The sequence below is a fragment of the Rana temporaria genome, chromosome 2, assembly GCF_905171775.1.
Source record: "Rana temporaria chromosome 2, aRanTem1.1, whole genome shotgun sequence".
NCBI lineage: Eukaryota > Metazoa > Chordata > Amphibia > Anura > Ranidae > Rana > Rana temporaria.
In genome coordinates, this window is record NC_053490.1 from 58,292,430 (window position 1) to 58,313,556 (window position 21,127).

Here is a 21,127-nt window from a genome sequence, read left to right on the forward strand (position 1 = left end):
GAGTGCCTCGACCGAGATAAATGCACCTCATATCTGCAGGTGTGTGACATGGTATTGTATCGTGTATGGAGGTTCTGCTCTTTTCAGGTTGTTCACTGTCTCTGCATTTATTTTTTCCCCCGTCTCTAGTGGTTATTAGAACAAAGTTTACTTTTTTGTCTTTTCAATAAGAGGGGGGACCATGACACATGAGGTGCGCATGCCTATCATAGTGTGTGTATTTCTTTCAGTGTTCAATGTCAGTGTAGTATGTGATGCATTCATGCTGTGTTTAGACATTACACATGATACGTTTTCATTTTAATTTACTTTTTATTTATATAGCGATTTTCATGTGCAGTGCCTTTAATATATAGGTTCTTTTATATATAGTTATTTAGTGATATTGGTAAAAAAGTTTTTTAGATGAATTTTTTCTTCTATATATTTAGTTATTTATGCGTGGGATTTACGGTCATGTACCATGTGTATCTAGCAATGCATATGTGCAAATTGAATATAATGGTCTTGACCGATCCATACATATGGTTGGGAGTTTATCTGGTACACGGAAGCATGGTTTTTGGCAATAAACTTTGTTTCACTCAATATTGTGCGTTTTTTGGGGGGGTTTTTAATTCCATTCCATTGCATCCATTATATACATTTATAATAGGTATGTGTAAGCTTATATATATATATATTTTTTTAACTCTTGGTACATTTGTGCTCCTTTCATAGTTGGATGGAGCACAATAAAACATAACATTATGTAATGTAATCCAATTGAGTGCAATTGATATCAAACACAGGTGTATATACACATTGAAAAACCTTTCATATAACATGCCCCATTTATCCCATCATATGGTTTTCCACATAGAGGAAGAAATCCTTTAAAACAGCCAATATTAAAGGGGTTGTAAAGGTTTTTTTTTTCCCCCTAAATAGCTTCCTTTACCTTAGGCTGCTTTCACATTGCAGCGTGGAGCCGCGGTGACGGTATAGCCGCGCTATTTGTAGCGCGGCTATACCGCGATATTCAGGCGCTAGCGGTGAGGTTTTAACCCCCGCTAGCGGCCGAAAAAGGGTTAATATACTATAAGCGCTATACTGCGCCTGCACACCGCCGTTCAGCTCCTTTAGGCAATCGTGACGCAGCTTACGCGACGGGGGGAGCTAGTTTTTGGTCATCACGTCAATCACCAGCATGTTAGGAACGCCCACTCCCGCGGGACTCGCAACACGGAAGCCACGGGTGAATTAGCTGTTCCTAAGGTATGTACAGCATACAAAAAAACATAATAGGCATAATTGTATTGTAATGTGGGGGGCCAATGTAATACTAGAAAGTCGTTTTTAGGGTGAACCTCCCCTTTAATAATGGATACATAAAATACAGCACATAGAATACCAATAAATATACAAGACTGATCTTTCACTTTTATATACATGAATCAGGTATTATTGTTATTCTTTATTACCATTTTTTATTGCAGTATTGGTCCAACTGTTATATATAATTTGCACCACCATTTTTTACACATTATGGTCACTTTGGCCCGGATTCACGTAGAACCGCGTATCTTTGTGCGGGCGTAACGTATCCTATTTACGTTACGCCTCCGCAACTTAGACAGGCAAGTGCCGTATTCTCAAACCAAAGTTGCGGCGGCGTAGCGTAAATAGGCCGGCGTAAGCCCGCCTAATTCAAATGTGGTAGATGTGGGCGTGTGTTATGTAAATCTAATGTGACCCCAGGTAAATGACGCTTTTTACAAGCGGCGCATGCGCCGTCCGTGAAAGTATCCCAGTGCGCATGCTCCAAATTAACCCGCAAGAAGCCAATGCTTTCGACGTGAACGTAAATGACGCCCAGCCCTATTCGCGAACGATTTACGCAAACAACGTAAAATATTCAAAATAAGACGCAGGAACGACGTCCATACTTAACATTGGTACGCCGCATGTACGCCTCATATAGCAGGGGTGACTTTACGCCAGGAAAAGCCTAACGTAAACGACGTATCTGTACTGCGTCGGCCGGGCATACGTTTGTGAATTTGCGTATCTAGCTGATTTACAGATTTCTAGGCATAAATCAGCGTACACGCCCCTAGCGGCCAACGTAAATATGCAGTTAAGATACGACGGCGTAAGAGACTTACGCCGGTCGGATCTAATACAAATCTATGCGTAACTGATTCGAAGAATCAGGCGCATAGATACGACGGCTCGGACTCAGAGTTACGACGGCGTATCTGAAGATACGCCGGCGTAACTCGTACAAGAATCCGGGCCTTTATGTTTTTCTATGAACTCTCTTGTTTGGATAGTTTTTTTTTTTATTTATGATCGGAAGCTGATTTTCGCTACATTGAAATTGTCAGCTTCATTTAAGTCTATCCTGCTCACAATCCCAAAAGTTCATAATATAATACATTACACAACATATCACACTTCAGTTCTTGTTCCAGTATACTGCTTAAATTTATTAATTTAATTCATTTTTTTTATACATATATATATTTTACATTTTTATATATTTTTTTCATTTTTATATTATAGTTATACTCACACTTTTTTATAGATATATTCCTATAGACCAAAAATCCTTTATTGAGTTCTACATTCATTCACATACCACATTGTTTTTATATTATCCACACATCACTAAAATGACATACATCCTTTTGGTATATTCACCAATATATAAAAAAAACAGTTTATATACACACTACCTTCACTATATTTTATATTAGTTTAACACATAGGATTTTATTCATCATTAGTTGTTGACAGTTTTATATATTTTTTATATACATTTTTTTAAGGATGTGCTGTACACATATAGATATTAGCACTATCATTATCATTATCTCTCTTGTTTGAAATAAACTTTCAAATGAGAACGATTACATGTGCTCTGTGGTTTATTTAGGTATATTTTTGTATAGGTGTGCCTGTCCTCCTAACCATATGATTTGGATTTGTCTGGGTTTACATGGGATACCAATTAGCAATTTGTCAATTGGACTCTTAATTACCATCCTTCTGGCCATGTGACCTGTAGGAAAGAATATATATAACATCCATTTCTACGTGTGTTAGATATGATTAAGCACTAAAGTTTAGTGTGAAACGCGTCAGGTTGTACCCAGTTTGCTGTGGCATGTATCCTGTGTTTTTCATTTTACAATAAAAGCAATACATTTTGGAGTGCGGCTGTCCAGAAATCCTTCCTTCATTTTGCATGAGCCATCATCTCCTGTTCGGCTCTCACTCAGCAGTCACACACACACACAGTCCCGCCTCCGCCATCGGCATTAGACCAGTGATAGACAGAACATTGGTCCAATGCCAGTGGCGGAGGCGGGAATGTGTGTGTTGGGCGTGAGTGAGAGCCGAACAGGAGATGATGGCTCGTGAATTTCGGCTGAGTTCGTCCTCCTCCTTCCCTTCCAAGGTACACTATCGGCGTATAACACTCACCCGCGATTTGCCCCCTATTTTCAGAGGGAAAAAGTGTGTGTTATACGCCGATAAATACGGTAAATATAAAATCTCCATATACACATTCCTGTACCCACAGTTAATCCAGAGGAAGGCAAAAAAAACTCTATAAAGCATGATCCATATTTGCTCCAGTCCTTCCAGATCCCCCAGGAGGCAATCAGATATTCCCTGGATCAACAATCCCTGGTGACAGTTAAATATCTTTTTCTCCAGATGTAAAAAGTGCCCCCTTGTCGTCTGTAATGACCTAAAGGGGAATGGCTCTACACCATTATATGGATTGTATTTATACATGTTGATCATATCCCTCCAAAGTAGTTGATCAATCAACTTGGGTACAATCAGCCTGCTTTCATGGTTCGAATCTTGGCTGGTCCCTGCTGAACCGGCCAAGAATCGAACCGTCTATGGTCGGCTTAAGGTTTGTTTTTGTGTGTGGGCTACACTGTGGGAAAGGAAAAGGGGTGGCACATTTAAAGGGCAACTTCACTAAAAGTGAAGTTGTCCTTCAAGAATACTTACATCTAACATGTTATGAGAATTGCTTTATTTCCTTGGGGAGGAAAGCACTATAACAATATTGTATTGTTATATTATGTAAGTTTATTTTTATCCTAATGTAATTTCCAGGGGTTCCTACTTTAGCCCAAAAGTTACCCCTGCTTTAGCTAGTCACAGAAAATTGCCTTCTTACATTGGTGATCAGTGTTGAAGGGAGATCAACAAGCCTTTGCCCAATGTTCAAGGAAACCTTGGCAACCTCAGGTGAAACCCTAGTTGAGAAACAGCACCACTCTATTTCAATGGACAAGTTACAATAACTGGTTCTACACACCAGGACAACTTTGTGTAAAAGAAGGATACACCTTTAAGAGAAGATCTTGCTATAATTTGCAAGTTTATTGTAGCTGGCGTAACAGCATTTTAAAAAATATTCCAAAATAATATGAAAGAAATTGGATTCATATTACAAAGCAGTCGCTCCCATTGCCAAAATACAAATTATGACATACAAGTGCTTCATAAACATCCTTGCTTCAGGCTTTATCATTTGGTACGAAAATAAACAGTAATGGAAAATCGCCCAAGACTTATGTGATCGTACGCGGAGAGAATATGAAATATTTGGCATGATATTGCATTTTTATGCAAATTCAATAATGCGCATTCACAGCATTTCCTGTGGAGATGTAATATGTCTGAAAAGTACTATAAAATGAGCAATTATTGTCAAGTGAACGATACTCTGTGTTTTGGTAAGTACAAAGGATGTCACGGCAAATATTTAGATGTGTAAATCAGGGCACAAACTGCTTTCTTTAATACAAGGCAATTAAAGGATGTTTCAGAGAGAATGGATGCTTGCTCTGAAATAGCAGGAGACAGCTACAAGGCGTAGAGTTGGTCTATGCCCTAAGTTAATGTCTAAGCATCAGATGGAAAAAGATGCTACAGATGGTGCATGAAGAATAAAATGCTCAAAGATTAACGGTTTGTGTTCTGCTAAAAACTACGTTCTGACCCATTTATTTATTGAATGTACAGTGGAAATTTTGAACAAGCTACATAGAGCATTTGAGAACAAATACTGTATTGTACAAGATGGCTGATATTAGGATGCAGATTGATAATTCCCCAAAATGAGGCATAACAATATGTAGGGGCGAACTACTGCACATGCTCGTCTGAGGGCCATGTTTACCTGCACAGGGATGCACAGGTGTTCCATGCATCCCCATGCAGGCAGTCCCATTGATGTCAATTGGAATGCAGTGGCTGCACAGACATAGACCCAATTTGACATCCCGCTGTGTGCACGACCCAGAATAAAACCTGTCTGCATTCGGGGTGGTGTTCTCCGTGGAGCAAGCCCTGTGTTAACAAGGCCTCAATTAGTTCTCAGTGTAGAAATAAAAAACATTCAAAGTAGAATATAATATTTAGATGTTATTTTAACAATACATTTCTATTAAAAGTTATTAATTAACAATACAAATTGTCATCTATTTTAGTCATATGTATCCAACATGGTTACATTGATTTTAAAGGTTTTGTGTACTTGAAAACCTGTACCAGGCTCTCAAGTGCCGGGTGGACGTCCCTGGACGTCCTGTTATTTACATTCCCCGCGCGTGCCAATGGGGGCGCGCAGCGGGGAAACACTGTGCCCGGCGCATCGCTGGGAAGCCGATGCACGTGCCTGTTGGCCGCCATGTCCACCAGGTACCTGCGATCGGTGGTGACAGCAGGAACATGGAGCTCTGTGTGTAAACACAGAGCTCCACGTCCTGTCAGGGAGAGAGGAGACCGATGCTGTGTCCCTTGTACATAGGGACACAGCATCGGTCACCTCCCCCAGTCAGTCCCCTTCACACACAGTCAGAACACACCCAGGGAATACATTTAACACCTTCCTCACCCCCTAGTGTTATTTTTTTGCGATTTATTTTAACAAAAATATGTAGAAGAATACGTTTTGGCCTAAACAGAGGAAAAAAATATAGAAAAAAAATGGGATATTATTATAACAAAAAAATTTCTGTCTTTTTTTGTATATAGCACAAAAAATAAAAACCGCAGAGGTGATCAAATACCACCAAAAGAAAGCTCTATTTGTAGGAAAAAAATGATAAAAATATAATTTGGGTACAGCATTGTATGACCGCGCAATTGTCATTCAAAATGCCACAGCGATGAAAGCTGAAAATTGGTCTGGGCACGAAGGGGGTTTAAGTGCCCAGTAATGAAGTGGTTAAATAGATAGTTGGGTTAAAAAAATTTAAACGAAAACAAAACTTGCAAATTAGATTGAAAATGTAGGTCCAAGATGCTAGGCTACATCAAAGATATGCACTTAAATGGCTTAACGGTACTTCAAATTTAGGGATAAGTTGCAAGTTACACTCTTTTAAGTAGTTGGATGCTCTAGGATGAGATAGTCAGGTATTCCATTTTTTTTTTAATGTAATGGTGGAGTAATTATTATAAGCAAGCATAAGTTCGGACTGAGCTTGAATAATTAGTCTGGCTATAGCTGTCGATAAATTAGGTGCGTCCCTAGATTTGAAGAGGCTGGTTATAGTGAGCCTTACCGCTATAAATGTATGGATTACTATTGTTCAATATTTAGATATTCTTAACAAACAGTAAATGTGCTTTAAAAACAAGCCCTCACTGCCCTTAGTAGCATAAGGTAGGGTTAGTTAGGACTTGTATTACATTTTTTTTACTGAGGGTAAAGAATATGTAAAATTCACATAAATACCAGTCAGCGCAGATCCCACAAACACTTCATAGATTGGGAGGCAATCTGCATTAGCATTTTTTCATGATATAGGTGTTGCAGCACCCTTTTGTATCCACTGGGTGGTGGACTGAAATCTGTAGCAAAACAAAGGAAAGGAGAGCACACAGCCACCCTAGTATGTTAACGTTATCATTAGTAAGACCTCATCTGGAATATGCAGTTCAGTTTTGGGCCCCAGCTCACAAAAAGGATATCGGGGGACTGGAGAAAGTGCAGAGAAGGGCAACCAAACTGATAAGAGGCATGAAGGAGCTCAGCTATGAGGAACTTAATTTATGCTCTCAGACCAGCCGGCACACGCAACGTCACTCCCGGCTGCGATGAGGAGTGAAATGCAAGTGAATCGTCTCCCAGAGTTGCTATGACATGTTTTGGATGTGCGGCCTCCTTCTTCAGGTCACCTAAGGTCACCTGTAAATACTTGAATGCTCATAGCTTGGCCACAAATTGTATCTAAAACCAACATTTCTCTAGATTTTTTAGTCTTGGATGGAGTGGGGAAGGGTTAGAACCCTATTAGGTTTTTAGTCTGTACTGTTGCTAGGGAGAATCATCCTCTCTATTTGTCCTGGTAACTACTGTCACTGGCATTTAAAGTGATGGGGAAATCCAAAATGTCACCAGATTAGGAGGCGAGAGAAAATAGAAAAGAGAACTTGCCATCACTTTGAAGACATACAGTATATTCTCCTGTTGTGTTTCCTGAACGGAAAGTGAAGATAGACATGTGAAAACAACAAAAGGATTTAACCCTCCACGCAGCAACGTTTTTGTTTTGACTGTTCTGACATTTTAAAATGTCAGTTTGCAGTAAAGAATTCCTATAGCCATCTTGGTATACTCTGTTGGTAGAGCAGCTAAGAATGAGGTGCAGCTCATAAGAGCCAGATTCCATCTTTTTGTTTAATGCAGCCTTAATTTATTTTTATATATAACAATCTTCATTTAATTCCGGTCATTTATTCAATCTTCATTTGTTCCCTTTAGTTTGTTGGCATGACTTTTACAATGTTTGTGAAAATATTTTAGCCAAATGAGGCCACATAACCAAATGCATTAAAGATTTGAAATCATGATATGCTGTTTCAGTAAATGAATGTGAAAGCTTTGCCAAAAATAGTGCATACACACATAGAGATATTTTTGATAAGGGGTGGCCCATGCACTTAGGGTGCATGGGCGCCACCCCCTTTATCCTCAACACCCCCCCCCCCTATATGGTTAATGGATAGATTCATGCATATTCAGGCGTCTGGACCCTTTTCAGACGCCGGGCGCCTGAATTACAGCGGCGGGGGTGAAGCCTCTAATAGGCTTCAAAATAGGGTGGACTCGGAGCACAGAGTATTGCGCTCAGAGCCCACCCAAATGTGTATTTGCTTTTTATAACACTGAATTGCCTCACCGCTAATCAGGAAGCGCGGGTTTGTTACTCATTTCACAATTCGCTGAAAGGTTAGGCGATCCTATTGGACACCTAGGAGCAGGGGAGGAGATGCACGGTGGAAGCTGATCTCGGAAGGGAAGAGGACACGGAGGACGCTGCAAGATGCCTGCCGCAGCCTGTCCCCTTGCTCGATGGTCCCCAATGTGCCCAATGAACCCCCCCGATTGTGCCTGCCGATCGGGTAAGTTCCGGAGGACCAAAAAACAGCAGGGGGGGGGGTAGGGTGTTTGAGGTGCTGTCACTGACAGCCGCCACCAGAAGCCACTGACCCTGGGGGCTCATTGAGGTTTCTTCAGGGGTGTCATGGAAAAATGACAGAAATTTGCCCAAAAATTGTATACAAGCCTGTCTTTTAGTTACACACAGCCACAGATTTGTATTGCGCACCATTACGATCTTCTATCTGCCAACATCCTAACAACCAATGACATCATCAGTTAATAAAAAGAATGGTTCTAGTCTGTAATTATGTTACTTGTATTTGTCAATTACTGGACTAAGAAAATCAAATAAAAACAAATGATTTAAAATAAAAAGAATGGTACCCTCTACCATATTTATTGGAGCTGCACCATTATAGTGCCCTTCTGAATCACGATGCAACAATTATTGTCCCACCTCTTTTCCCCATGATGCCAAAATACTTCCTACTTGGTTTGTCACCATTACCAATTGCCAAACCATCCAAGAAGCTGCTTAGACACACTGTCTGGTTGCCCTCAACTGGAAGCGGCGCTCTCCTCCCTCCCAAGACGCTCTGTTTGCCAGAATTAAAGACGTGGAGCTAAAGGAAAAAAACAATTAGCCAGATTAACTTAGGAGGGCGCATCTTTAGTTCGACGTAGCGCATCCTATTTGCACTACGCCGACGTAAAATAGTGAGGCAAGGCTAGTATTCACAAAGCACTTGCTCCGTAAGTTACGTCGGCGTAGCGCAAATGGGCCGGCGTAACCCCGCCTAATTCAAAGTAGGCATGTAGTGGACGGGCTACATTTAAATTAACCGTGACCCCATGTAAATGAGGGCCGTTCGTGCGGCGCATGCGTGCACATGCTCAGAATCACGTCGCAAATACTCCCTACGTAACGACGTCGGCTCAATGCTTTCGACGTGAACATAACCTACGCCCAGCCCCATTCACGTACGCTTACGCAAACAACGTAAAATACGACGGCTGTTCCGTCGTCCATACCTTGCATGGGCTGCGCCATCTTTTTGGTGGTTTATCTTTATGCCGGCGTATGTCTTACGTAAACGGCGTATCTTACTGCGACGGGCGTACGTACGTTCGTGAATCGGAGTATCTTGCTCATTTACATATTCGACGCTTAAATCTATGTACACGCCCCTAGCGGCCAGCGTAAATATGCACATAAGATACGACGGCGTAGGAGACTTACGTTGGTCGTATCTTGGCGCATTCGGACTTACGACGGCGGATCTACTGATACGCCGTCGTAAGTCTTTCTGAATCTGGCTAAATAAGGTCTGGGAGGTGTGGCACTGCCGGGAGGATCCGCCCTGAGCCGATGGTTGAGCTACTACTTTACTTTATCATCTCCTCTTTATTCACTTTCTCTTTCAACACTTTTTTTATCTTCCTATCCTCTTACTTTCTCTTCTATTTTATTTTTTCTCCCATACCCTATAGGCTCTCACCTAATCTATGGCAAACCTTAACTACTAACTAACAGATTATATTATGACATAGCAATGATCTTGATCCACCTACTGCTAAAATTTCTGTATTTGCTATATCCCTGTTTTAATATTGATTAGAGAACTGTTCTGTTTTGGTCTTTTTACCTGCTGAGATAAATAATAAAACTATTATTTAAAAAAATAAAATAAAATGATGGCTGCCTGCACAGCATCCTTGTTTAAGCCTCCCCTGCCCCTCTCCATCAGCACTGGGGTCACATTAGCTGAGTGATGGAGAAAAACTGAGCGAGAAGAGAAACATCGGAGTACTTAGTCAGTGTTCAAAAGTGTATTTGCTTTGGAAGAATAAATCATCTCTAACGCTGGGCGTCATGTGTGGGTGTTGCTGCATTATGTAAAACTATTAAAATCGTTTCTTACATTTTAGGACATAGTGCCTCAAGATTGTCCATAATTTTCAAGGGTGCCTGAACCGAAAAAAAGTTGAGAAACACTGATGTAAACTACAATTTTGCATTCTTATTTACCCCCCTTCATGACCAGGCCTTTTTTTGTGATACGGCACTGCGTTACTTTAACTAAAAATTGCGCGGTCGTGCGACGCTGTACCCAAATAAAATTTATGTTTTTTTCCCCACAAATAGAGCTTTCTTTTGGTGGTATTTAAAAACCTCTGCAGTTTTTATTTTTAGCCCTGGAAAACAAAAGAACGACAATTTAAAAAAAAATAACTATATTTTTTACTTTCTGCTTTAAAACACAACCAATAATTATTTTCTTCAAATCTAATGTCTTCATCAATCTAGGCCAATATGTATTCTGCTGCATATATTTTGGTAAAAAAATTCCCAATAAGCGTATATTGATTGGATTGCGCAAAAGTTATAGCGTCTACAAAAATGGGGTGTATATATATATATATATATATATATATATATATATATATATATATATAAACTTTTTTTTAACCAGCAATATTGGCGATCAGCGGCTTATAGCAGGACTGCAATTTTGCCACAGACAAATTGGACACCTGACACTTTTTTGTGGACCAATGACACCAATACAGTGATCAGTGCTAAAAATATGCACAGTCACTGTACTAATGGCACTGGTTGGAAGGGGTTAACATCAGGGGCAATCAAAGAGTTAACTATGAGCCTAGCTAATTTTTCAGTGTAGTGGGGGAGGTGCTTTTACTAGTGGAATGCATTGATCAGTGTTTCTGCTTTACAGGAACACAGGACCTATACCTTCTGTACTCACAGAATAACAGTCTGCCGGCCGTCCACCGCAGTTTTCCTGCAGCAGGTTGGCTGGGCTGTGCAAAATCACGTAATATAACGTGATGTTGCTCTGCGGCCACTAGGGGCGCGCGCGCCCCCTGCTCGCCCCTGATGCTGATGCGAGTGCTCGGCGGGCGCGATCACCGCCGGGCACCCGCGATCGCTCGTAAACACACAGCTCCCGGTTAATTCAGGGGGAGAAATTACTGATTCATACAAAGTATGAACAGCGATCTGTCATTTCCTCTAGTCAGTCCCACCCCCTTCAGTTAAAACACGTTAGGGAACATAATTAACCCCTTGATCGCCCTCTAGTGTTAACCCCTTCCCTGCCAGTAAATTTTTTACAGTAATCAATGCATTGGTCCCAAAAATGTGTCAAAAGTGTCCAATGTGTCCGCCATAATGTTGCAGTACTGATAAAAATTGCAGATCGCCGCCATTACTAGTAAAAAAAAAAATATTCATAAAAATGCCATAAAACGAGTAAAAATGCCGATAAAAATTGTAGATCGCCGCCATTACTAGTAAAAAAAATGTATATCAATAAAAATGCCATACAACTATCCCCTATTTTGTGGACGCTATAACTTTTGCGCAAAACAATCAATAAACGCTTATTGCGATTTTTTTTACGAAAAATATGTCGAAGAATGTGTATCGGCCTAAACTGAGGAAAAACAAAAATGTATATATATATTTTTGGGGGATATTTATTATAGCAAAAGGTAAAAAATATTATTTTTTTTTCAAAATTGTCACTCTATTTTTTTTTGTAGCGCAAAAAATAAAAACCGCAGAGGTGATCAAATACCACCAAAAGAAAGCTCTATTTGTGGGAAAAAAAGGACATCAATTTTGTTTGGGAGCCACGTCGCATGACCTCGCAAATGTCAGTTAAAGCAACGCAGTGCCGAATCGCAAAAAGTGGCCCGATCATTGACCAGCAAAATGGTCCGGGGCTGAAGTGGTTAAAGTGGTTGTAAACCCTTTATAACCACTTTATGTTACAGGTAAGCCTATAATAAGGCTGACCTGTACCTACCCAGGATATCTCCTAAATCTGAATGGTTTAGGAGATATCCCCTGTCCCCTGCATGTACCAATGTCATCGGCACATGTGCACTAAAGCAAACTGAAGCAATGGCACGTATGTGGTGCTGCTTTAGCCAGTGTGGCGTTACCGGCGGCTCCCGCGCGCATGTGCCGGAATGACATCATCGCGGCCCTGGCCAATCACAGCACCCGCGATACACAGAAGTCACTACGCCGGCCGGAGGGGGGTACAAGGACCGTTGCAGGGGCTTCGAAGTAAAGAAAGTAATTCATAATGAGCTAGTATCCTATGCATACTAGCTCATTATGCCTTTGTCTTGCAGGTTTTTTTTTTAATAGGGTTTACAACCACTTTAATACAACTTTAACTGTAGCAGAGCAAACACAACTGGCCTCTTGTACTACCAGACAGAGCTAAGCTGTGTAAAGCTCAGGACTCCATGGGCAAGAAAAACCCTCTTTTTAGCGAGTACAACAAATATCATATCTGTCTTCTGTGTATTAATCTGTTTTCCCGGAGCTCAGCTTTAAATTTCTAAGCAGTTTCCACAATTCCTAGAATCTGCCTGAACATAAACACACATGTTACATGAATGATGCTCTCATATCTGTGCAGTTTTTAATTCTGCATCTATCTCTGTGTTTCCTATTTAGAAAACTGGATTGGTTTATAAAAAAAAAAAAAAAAAAAAAAAGATTCAGTTTCAAGCTCTGTCTAAAACTAAATATAAATATAACTAATAATTTATCTTAGGCCAGACACCCAGAATATTTTTTTTCTGTGCCCATCTGCTTTAAAATAATCAGGAATGTAAGGAAGATGTGCGATATCCTTGTATTCCTGGTGTGTGATTGTAGGATGAATGCAGATGGTGTGAACCAGGGTGGGTGGAAAGCAGTGCTGGATATTTTTGTTCAGAAGAGGACCACACATATTGTACATATTATGTATGGTCCTCTTCTTCTGAAATGATCCTTTCTTCCTTTAGCTGGGGGGTCTCAAGGCATTTTATCACCCCAAAATATAAATATATAGTCCACAAAAAGAAAGACTAGGGGTTATTAGCCCCCTCCAATAGAAGTGATAGAAACGGTGATAATCCAATGTAAGAAGTCTGCAGGTGAAGACAGAGGAAAAAGCAATCTTCAAAGCACCCAACACCAGAATAATTGGAGGCTTACCAGAAAGCCTGTGACCTATCCTTCTCAGGATTTGTCTAAACAGGCGTGATGGGAAATGGTTATCCCTTGAGGTGATGGAAGCGGATCGGCGTCTCTCACGACTCAAACGATGAAATCCCCGACTCCACGACTCCTCGTGTAGATCGATGTTACTCCCAGAAGAGATTCTCATATATATGTGTTGGCGCGGATCAACAAACACCACATAGGGAGAAAAAAGGAGATGGTCCCATAGTGCAGACGTCCAAAATAGATTTATTTTTAAAATTCCATAAAAAAACTCTCATACATAGAGAGCGGTGAAACAAAGTCCTTGCAAGGATGAAGCTCCGTATGATAACAAATCGCCTTGGGCCGTTAGCGCATGCGCAGTGCGTGTGTATCTGCCCGACGATCGTTTCGTCGTGTTGACGTCATCAGGGGCACACGTTCATCACCGCGCACGCAACATTTATACAGCCCAAAAGCGTGAATAAGATAAGCTCAATGGATAAGACAGAGATCAGACGGAGCAAACAATAGGCTAGAGCAGTGTTTCTCAACTCCAGTCCTCAAGGCACCCCAACAAGTCATGTTTTCAGGATTTCCCTCAGATTAAACAGCTGTGGTAATTACTAAGGCAGTGAAACTGATCAAATCACCTGTGCAAAATAATGGAAATCCTGAAAACATGACCTGTTGGGGCGCCTTGAGGACTCGAGTTGAGAAACCCTGGGCTAGAGATCTCAATTCATTATAAAGGAAAATCACCATGCCATCTTGTGGTTAAAAGAACGTATTACCGTTCAGAAAGAAAATAAGTTTAAAATACACTATGCTCATTGGCTAATTATAGCAGTGTGTATAAATAGTGGTGAGGTTCTGTCGTTCCTCTCAAAATTAAATTTCAATAATATATAGATATATTTTCCAAGAAAAATATATATTAAAAATTATATTTAAAAACATTACGATCCTGAGAAGGATAGGTCACAGGCTTTCTGGTAAGCCTCCAATTATTCTGGTGTTGGGTCCTTTGAAGATTGCTTTTTCCTCTGTCTTCACCTGCAGACTTCTTACATTGGATTATCACCGTTTCTATCACTTCTATTGGAGGGGGTTAATAGCCCTAGTCTTTCTTTTTGTGGACTATATATTTATATTTTGAGGACTTGCACTGTATGCACTGCAATAATCACTACTAACAATTTGAATTGACATGTTAACAATACAGGTCAACCTATTTATTTATTTATTTATTTTTATGGAACGCTTCACGAATTTGCGTGTCATCCTTGCGCAGGGGCCATGCTAATCTTCTCTGTATCGTTCCAATTTTAGTATATGTCCTGCCGAAGCGAGGACTATTTATTTATTTATTTATTAATCACTTATGGTATAGAGGTTATATTATACCAGTGGACATTTGTTTTATTGTTGCGCACTGAGTCACTATATATTTTACACATTTATTTATGTTTTATTTTTATATTTGTACATTTGTTTATTACTCCCTATATTTTATTTATAGGGTATGTTTTCGTTCAGCGCTGCACTGTTTTTTCTCACATGTTTCTTTTACTTTCTATATCCAAGTATTAGGCCTAGTACACACGAGAGGATTTATCCGCGGAAACGGTCCGGGGGACTGTTTCCGCGGATAAATCCTTTGGCGGATTTTGATCTCATGGTTGTACTAACCATGAGATCAAAATCCCCGCGGAATTCCGTCCGCGGTGACGTGTCGCGCCGTCGCCGCGATGATGACGCGGCGAAGTGCGCGACGCTGTCATATAAGGACTTCCACGCATGCTTTGAATCATTACGACGCATGCGGGGGATGGATTCGGACGGATTGATCCGGTGAGTCTGTACAGACCAGCGGATCAATCCGTTGGACTGGATTCCAGTGGATCGATTTCTTAGCATGTCAAGAAATTTCGATCCGCTGGAAATCCATCCCCGGGGACAAAAATCCACGGAAAAAGATCCGCTGGATCGTACACACCAGGGGATCTATCCGCTGAAACTGGTCCGCGGATCAATTCCAGCGGATCGATCCTCTCGTGTGTACGGGGCCTTAGTGTTCAGCAGCAGGACGTCCTTCCCAGAACCCACCCTTAAAGTGGAGTTCCGGCCACAATTGCACTTTTTAAATATAAATACCCCTGTAATACACAAGCTTAATGTATTCTACTACAGTTAGTCTGTAAACTAAGGTCTGTTCTGTTAGGTTGTTACAGCATTTAGACACTTTATAAACTAGCATTAGGCCGTGGCCATCTTAAGTGTGGGCATATGAAGCCAGACTGTATGACTTCCTGGATTTCCACAGGTGCTGCGGGTGTGCTTCTTCTTTACAAATTGTGAGAAGGGGGGGAACAGCGGGTGCCGCGAGTGTGCTTCTTCTTTACAAATTTTGAGAAGCGGGGCGGGGGGGGTCAGCGGGTGCCGCGAGTGTGCTTTGTCCTGTGAAATTTTGAGAAGCGGGGGGGGGGGGGGCAGCGGGTGCCGCGAGTGTGCTTTGTCCTGTTAAATTTTGAGAAGCGGGGGGGGGCAGCGGGTGCCGCGAGCGTGCTTTGTCCTGTCAAATTTTGAGAAGCGGGGGGGGGTGCCGCGAGTGTGCTTTGTCATTTTAAATTTTGAGAAGCGGGGGGGGGGGCAGCGGGTGCCGCGAGTGTGCTTTGTCCTGTCCAATTTTGAGAAGCGGGGGGGGGCAGCGGGTGCCGCGAGTGTGCTTTGTCCTGTCAAATTTTGAGAAGCGGGGGGGGGGGTGCCCTGCGTGTGTGCTTTGTCCTTTGAAATTATGAGAAGCGAGTGAGTCTCAGGGGGGGAGGGGGGGTGTTACTGTTATACTGTCTGAATAGTGACTAGGAGGGGGAGATGATTCACCAATCCCAGGAGTCTGTGCGGTGTAGGCAGAGGAAAACTACCGCGGATCAGGAAGAAGGAAGACGGCAGATTAGGAAGTCTGCCTAGCAACAACTGTTTTAAAGTATGTAAAAAAAATTTTTTTTTTACTCGGCTAATGAAATTTTTAAAAAAGTGCTGATGCAGAGTTTAATTTTAGGGTGGAGCTCCGCTTTAATTGTCTTATTGATATAATTAGTCTTTCCATCAAGCGCAGATTCCCCCATCCCCATTTTTCCCTCTTTACACATTTTATCACCCCCTCCCTCTGTGTAAGTGTCTCCTTAGTTGTGTGCTAAGGATAACCCCATGCGTGCTGACTTACTGAGCTGAGTACATCCATAGACACACACAGCACTGGCAAGCCAAGCCCCTGCATCCTCCCCCAGAAGTTTGATTGGTGGCAACAGGATCCTTTTGCTCTGCTGCCCTCAGGAATTTATCTTGATGGATCCTGCCCTCAGAGGTCATCACAATGATAACAGGTAAGTGTTATCTTACCACTGCAAGGGTGAAATGCTTGTTAATTCTAGGGTAGAGAAGAGGCTATATTATTTACCTGCTCCCCATTCCAGCAGGCTTCAGCAATGTCTTCTTCTCCCCCAAAGCTCCAACCTGTAGTCAGTCCCCAAGTATCATCACATACAATCAACGCTGTATCCTGGCCTAGGCCAACAAGGCCCAGGTATAGGGCAGCACTTTGCAGGTGGCAGCACGGAAAGAGTCCACGCCGACTTGTGCTACACTGTTAGTAGCGTTAGTCTTATGGGGCGGACTGGGCTGAGAAGCAAATTAGTCTAGTGTCCTTATAAAGCAGCCGCACTACTTCCGGTTTTTCATTTTGGATAGAGTAAGGGATGGTTATAGCCCCTGTCAGTTTATTTTTTACCATCCCGGTCCCATTGCGGAGATTTCCCTTCATTTCCTGCCCCAAAGCCTAACAGGAAGTGAGATGAAATCTATGCAAATTAAGGGCATCAATTGCCCCCCCCCCCCGCCCCAGGCCCTCAGAACTAGTGTCCCCACTCGAAAATTTCGGGGTGTGGCCTTGACAGTAAGGGGTGGGTCATATTTAAATTAGGGGGTGCACAAGTTTAATCAGGCCTAGGGCAGCACAAAACCTAAATACACTACTGCATACAATGTAGGGCTTTTATCCCCAACAGCATATTTGCTTGCCCACGATTGGATGATGGAAGTCAGCAAGGCTTCTGCTCATTTACTAAGCTCTGGAGTAACTGCACTTGAAGAGTGTCACTGCACTTTGCAAATTGCACAGTCTATTTGCCTTTAGTAAATCAACCCCACAGTGACATTGTCCATATATTCTTAGAATCAACCGTGACACCTTCTCCTTAGAAACGTTAAAAAGTTAAGGTGGAACTTTACCCATAACAACTTGATAAAAAATCATGTTCTTTAGCAAGGAACATGCATTCTACATTAATAATTATGCTACCAGAATTAGTGTGTGTTGTAAATTTCCTCCAGCATTTCTCCTGTCTCTTCTTGCTGGAGGCTGCCATTTTGCTGAAGCCCAGAGCCCCTGAACAGCAGTACATCATAAAGAAGAACTAAAACCCATTGATTTAACGGTTTAAAAAAACAGATACATTCCTGGAATGCTGAGATTGCTAACTGTCACATTTGCTTGTATCCTCAACCAAACTGTCAAACCATAAAAAATCATGACAGTTGCAGATCAAACAGAAGCAGCTTCCTTGGCTTTAAAGCATAGGAGGGGTTAATTCTACTTTAAAGCGAAGGTCCCACAAAAAAAAAATATATTAAAAGCCAGCAGCTACAAATACTACAGCTGCTGACTTTTAATAAATGGACTTTTACCTGTCCAGCGCGCCCGCGATGTCGGCAGCAGAAGACGAGCAATCATTGTCTCTCTGCTGCCCCCGCCGCCATCCTCGGTGAGGGATTCAGGAAGTGAAGCCTTAAGGCTTCACTGTCCGTTTCCCTACTGCGCATTCGCGAGTAGCACAGCGCGTTCCCAGTGGTCCCCGCTGTCTCCTGGGACCAGTGTGTTTCCCAGAAGGCAGCACGGGGGGGGGGGGGAACGGGAAGTGGGTGCAAATACCTGTATTATACAGGTATCTGCACCCCCCTGAATGGTGCCTAAAAGTGGAAGTTCCATTTTTGGGTGGAACTCCGCTTTAAGGCAGTCTGCTGATCAGCCTCTACAAATTCAGCAGAGTGCAAAAGTGCAGAGCAACTGAGCATGTGCAGAGCAGGGTGAGACAGTGTATTGCTAGATTTTTAACAGTATAGACACGTATATACATTTTATTACATAGCTATACCTTCAAAAGGGACCAGCCTGAAGTGATCTAGCAGGACTTCATTTTCTGACTAAAGTTCCACTTTAAGACATTTATTTTAAGGTGATCTGTGTGAATGGGAACACATAGCAAGCATGCTGTATAGTGGAGTTTTTTTCAAATTTAACTGCAAAAGCAGAAATACACTTTAAGGCCCCTTTCACACTGGGGCGTTTTTCGAGCGTTATTCGAGCGTTTTTCGAGCATTATTCAAGCCTTTTTCGAGCGTTATTCGAGCGAAGCCTCATCTGCAATCCTAATGTGCTGGTAAAGCACCGCTAAGACCCTAACGTTTTAGGGCGTTATTGCAGTGCCTCAGTGTGAAAGGGTAAGGCGTTTTTACAGCGCTTTCAATTTATTTCAATGGAGAGGGGCGTTGTTGGAGCGTTTTTTTTCAGTGCCCAAAAGCTGTTCCAAAGATGCTGCTTGCAGGACTCGGTGTGAAAGGTCCATTGAGATGCATTGAGAGCGTTTTATGACTGTTTTTATAGCGCTATTTTAAACGCTAAAACGCTGTAAAAACGCTTCAGTGTGAAAGGGGTCTAAAGGCTTCAATTTGTGAAACGATTTCCCATTATAAGTAGGTAAAAGTTTGCTTTGTTTCTGGGTTTAAAAAGGGAACCTGCAAACGATCGGCCAGCAATTACCTCTGGCTGCCGACATTATCTAATCCTATATGTGATTCATTTGCGATAAGCATTAACAGGCAGTTATTACAAATAGTTGAGATAATGAGGTATGCCACCTGCTCAGAGAATCTTATTTCACTGAACGCACCGGTTTTAGCATAGAGAAAAAGGAAGGCAGCCTGTACATAATGGCAGTGTTCCATCCAGCCTTCTAACAGCTGCATGCACGGCTGGCACACACAGCTCTGCCTGGAACCAATGCTGGATTTGAATTCATCCCAAATGTTTCTTGTTTACCTTCTGAGAAATAAAAAATGTAAATTCGATGTGTCATCTCATTCTTGCCTGGGGTTATGTATTTATATCATCACCAATAAACTTTTTCGCAACTTGTAAATTATATTGAAATAAAAAAAAGTAACTAGGTGCAATAAAATGTAACAACAATTCAATAATTTACAAAAAGGATAAATTACCATAAAACTAAACAGAATGCTGAGAGCCGGTTCACACTGGGGCGACTTGGGATCCGACTTGAAGTCGCCTCAAGTCGTCCCAAGTCGCGCTGTCGAGAAAAACAACGCAAGTGAATGGGAGCGGTGTTAATACACACGACTCGAGTCGCTCCGACTTCAAAAGAAGTTCCTGTACTACTTCAATCCGACTTGTAGGCGATTTGTACCCATTGATTTCAATGGAAGTCGCCTCCAAGCCTGATCCAAGTCTGATCACTGTCTTAGCTGAAGCGACTTTCCAGGAAGATAACATACATTTCTCAGGCAAACCTCTCCCTCCCCCTCCCTCCCCTAGAGCTGATTGTTGTTTGATTGGCCACTGGAAAGTCTCCTGTCCTGGAGACGACTTCAAGTTGTGTTGTAAATCGCCCCAGATCGCCCTGTGGTTCATGCTCAAGTCGTGTCGGAGTCGCCTCTGAAAGTCGCGCTGGAAGTCGTGTCGCCCTAGTGTGAACCGACTCTGATTGGGCCATGATAAAAAATGTAGGATATGAGCATGCATGCTGCATTTGGCCAGGGAGAAAGCATTAACTTTTGTGGTTTAGATTGTCAGTAAATATCTGTAGCACTCCCTGACTTTGTTTTTTTTGTTTTTTATTAGGGGGTTTATTAACTTGGATAGGGATGGGAGATTGTAGGATGCCAGCTTGACTTCAGCAATAACTTCAAGGACATCTTCCTATATACAGTCTCCTTTACGTCCCTCCTAAACACACACTATTTGGCTTGCTCCAGCTGAATTACTGTTAGTTGATCTGACAGGCTCTCAGAATTGCCCTTTACAGGCAGGAACTCGTAGCCCTTTGTAGTGTAGCAAAAATACAGTGAAACAGCTTGTACTTCTCCTCTGTGGGCACTGATCCCAGCACCACCTCTAAACCCCCCTGGCTGCAACTGCCCCTTTCAGTAGCCCTCCAGGCTAACTCTCACACCAGTCCTCCTGACTGACTCTTCACCAGCCCTCCTGGCTGACTCTCAAGAGATCTTCCAGGGAAGACTTCAGCACACTGCTGTCTTCAGGTAGACTGGCTACATGTGCCAGTCTCCGCCCTTGTTAGTCCCCAGCAGTGCTGATCTACTCACTCTTCCCCCTCTTTCTCCCATGCCCCCAGGAAGGGCTTTCTCCAGTGTGTTATGGCTGGATCCTTACAGCTCCCGAACCCAGGCTCAAAGCAGAACACCCCCTCCCAGACTAGGGGGCACCCCTGAGGGCCACCGACGGCCTCCTCAGCACTGCATCTCCATCTTCCACCCAACTGTCCCTGCTAGCATGGCTCATGTCTATTTATGAGGCAAGCTCTGCCCCCTGCCAGCCCCTTACTGGGGAT

The 21,127-nt window shown here is 42.3% G+C and overlaps 1 protein-coding gene and 1 non-coding gene across 2 annotated transcripts in view; both read right to left on the minus strand.

Annotated features, from left to right (window-relative positions):
* PDGFD (platelet derived growth factor D) overlaps positions 1-21,127 on the minus strand; it is a 368,901-nt gene that overhangs the window by 64,016 nt on the left and 283,758 nt on the right. The gene's annotated exons all lie outside the window — the stretch shown is intronic.
* LOC120929722 lies at positions 14,674-14,780 on the minus strand. Its single transcript, XR_005747430.1, has one exon. It is a non-coding gene; the product is annotated as a U6 spliceosomal RNA (small nuclear RNA).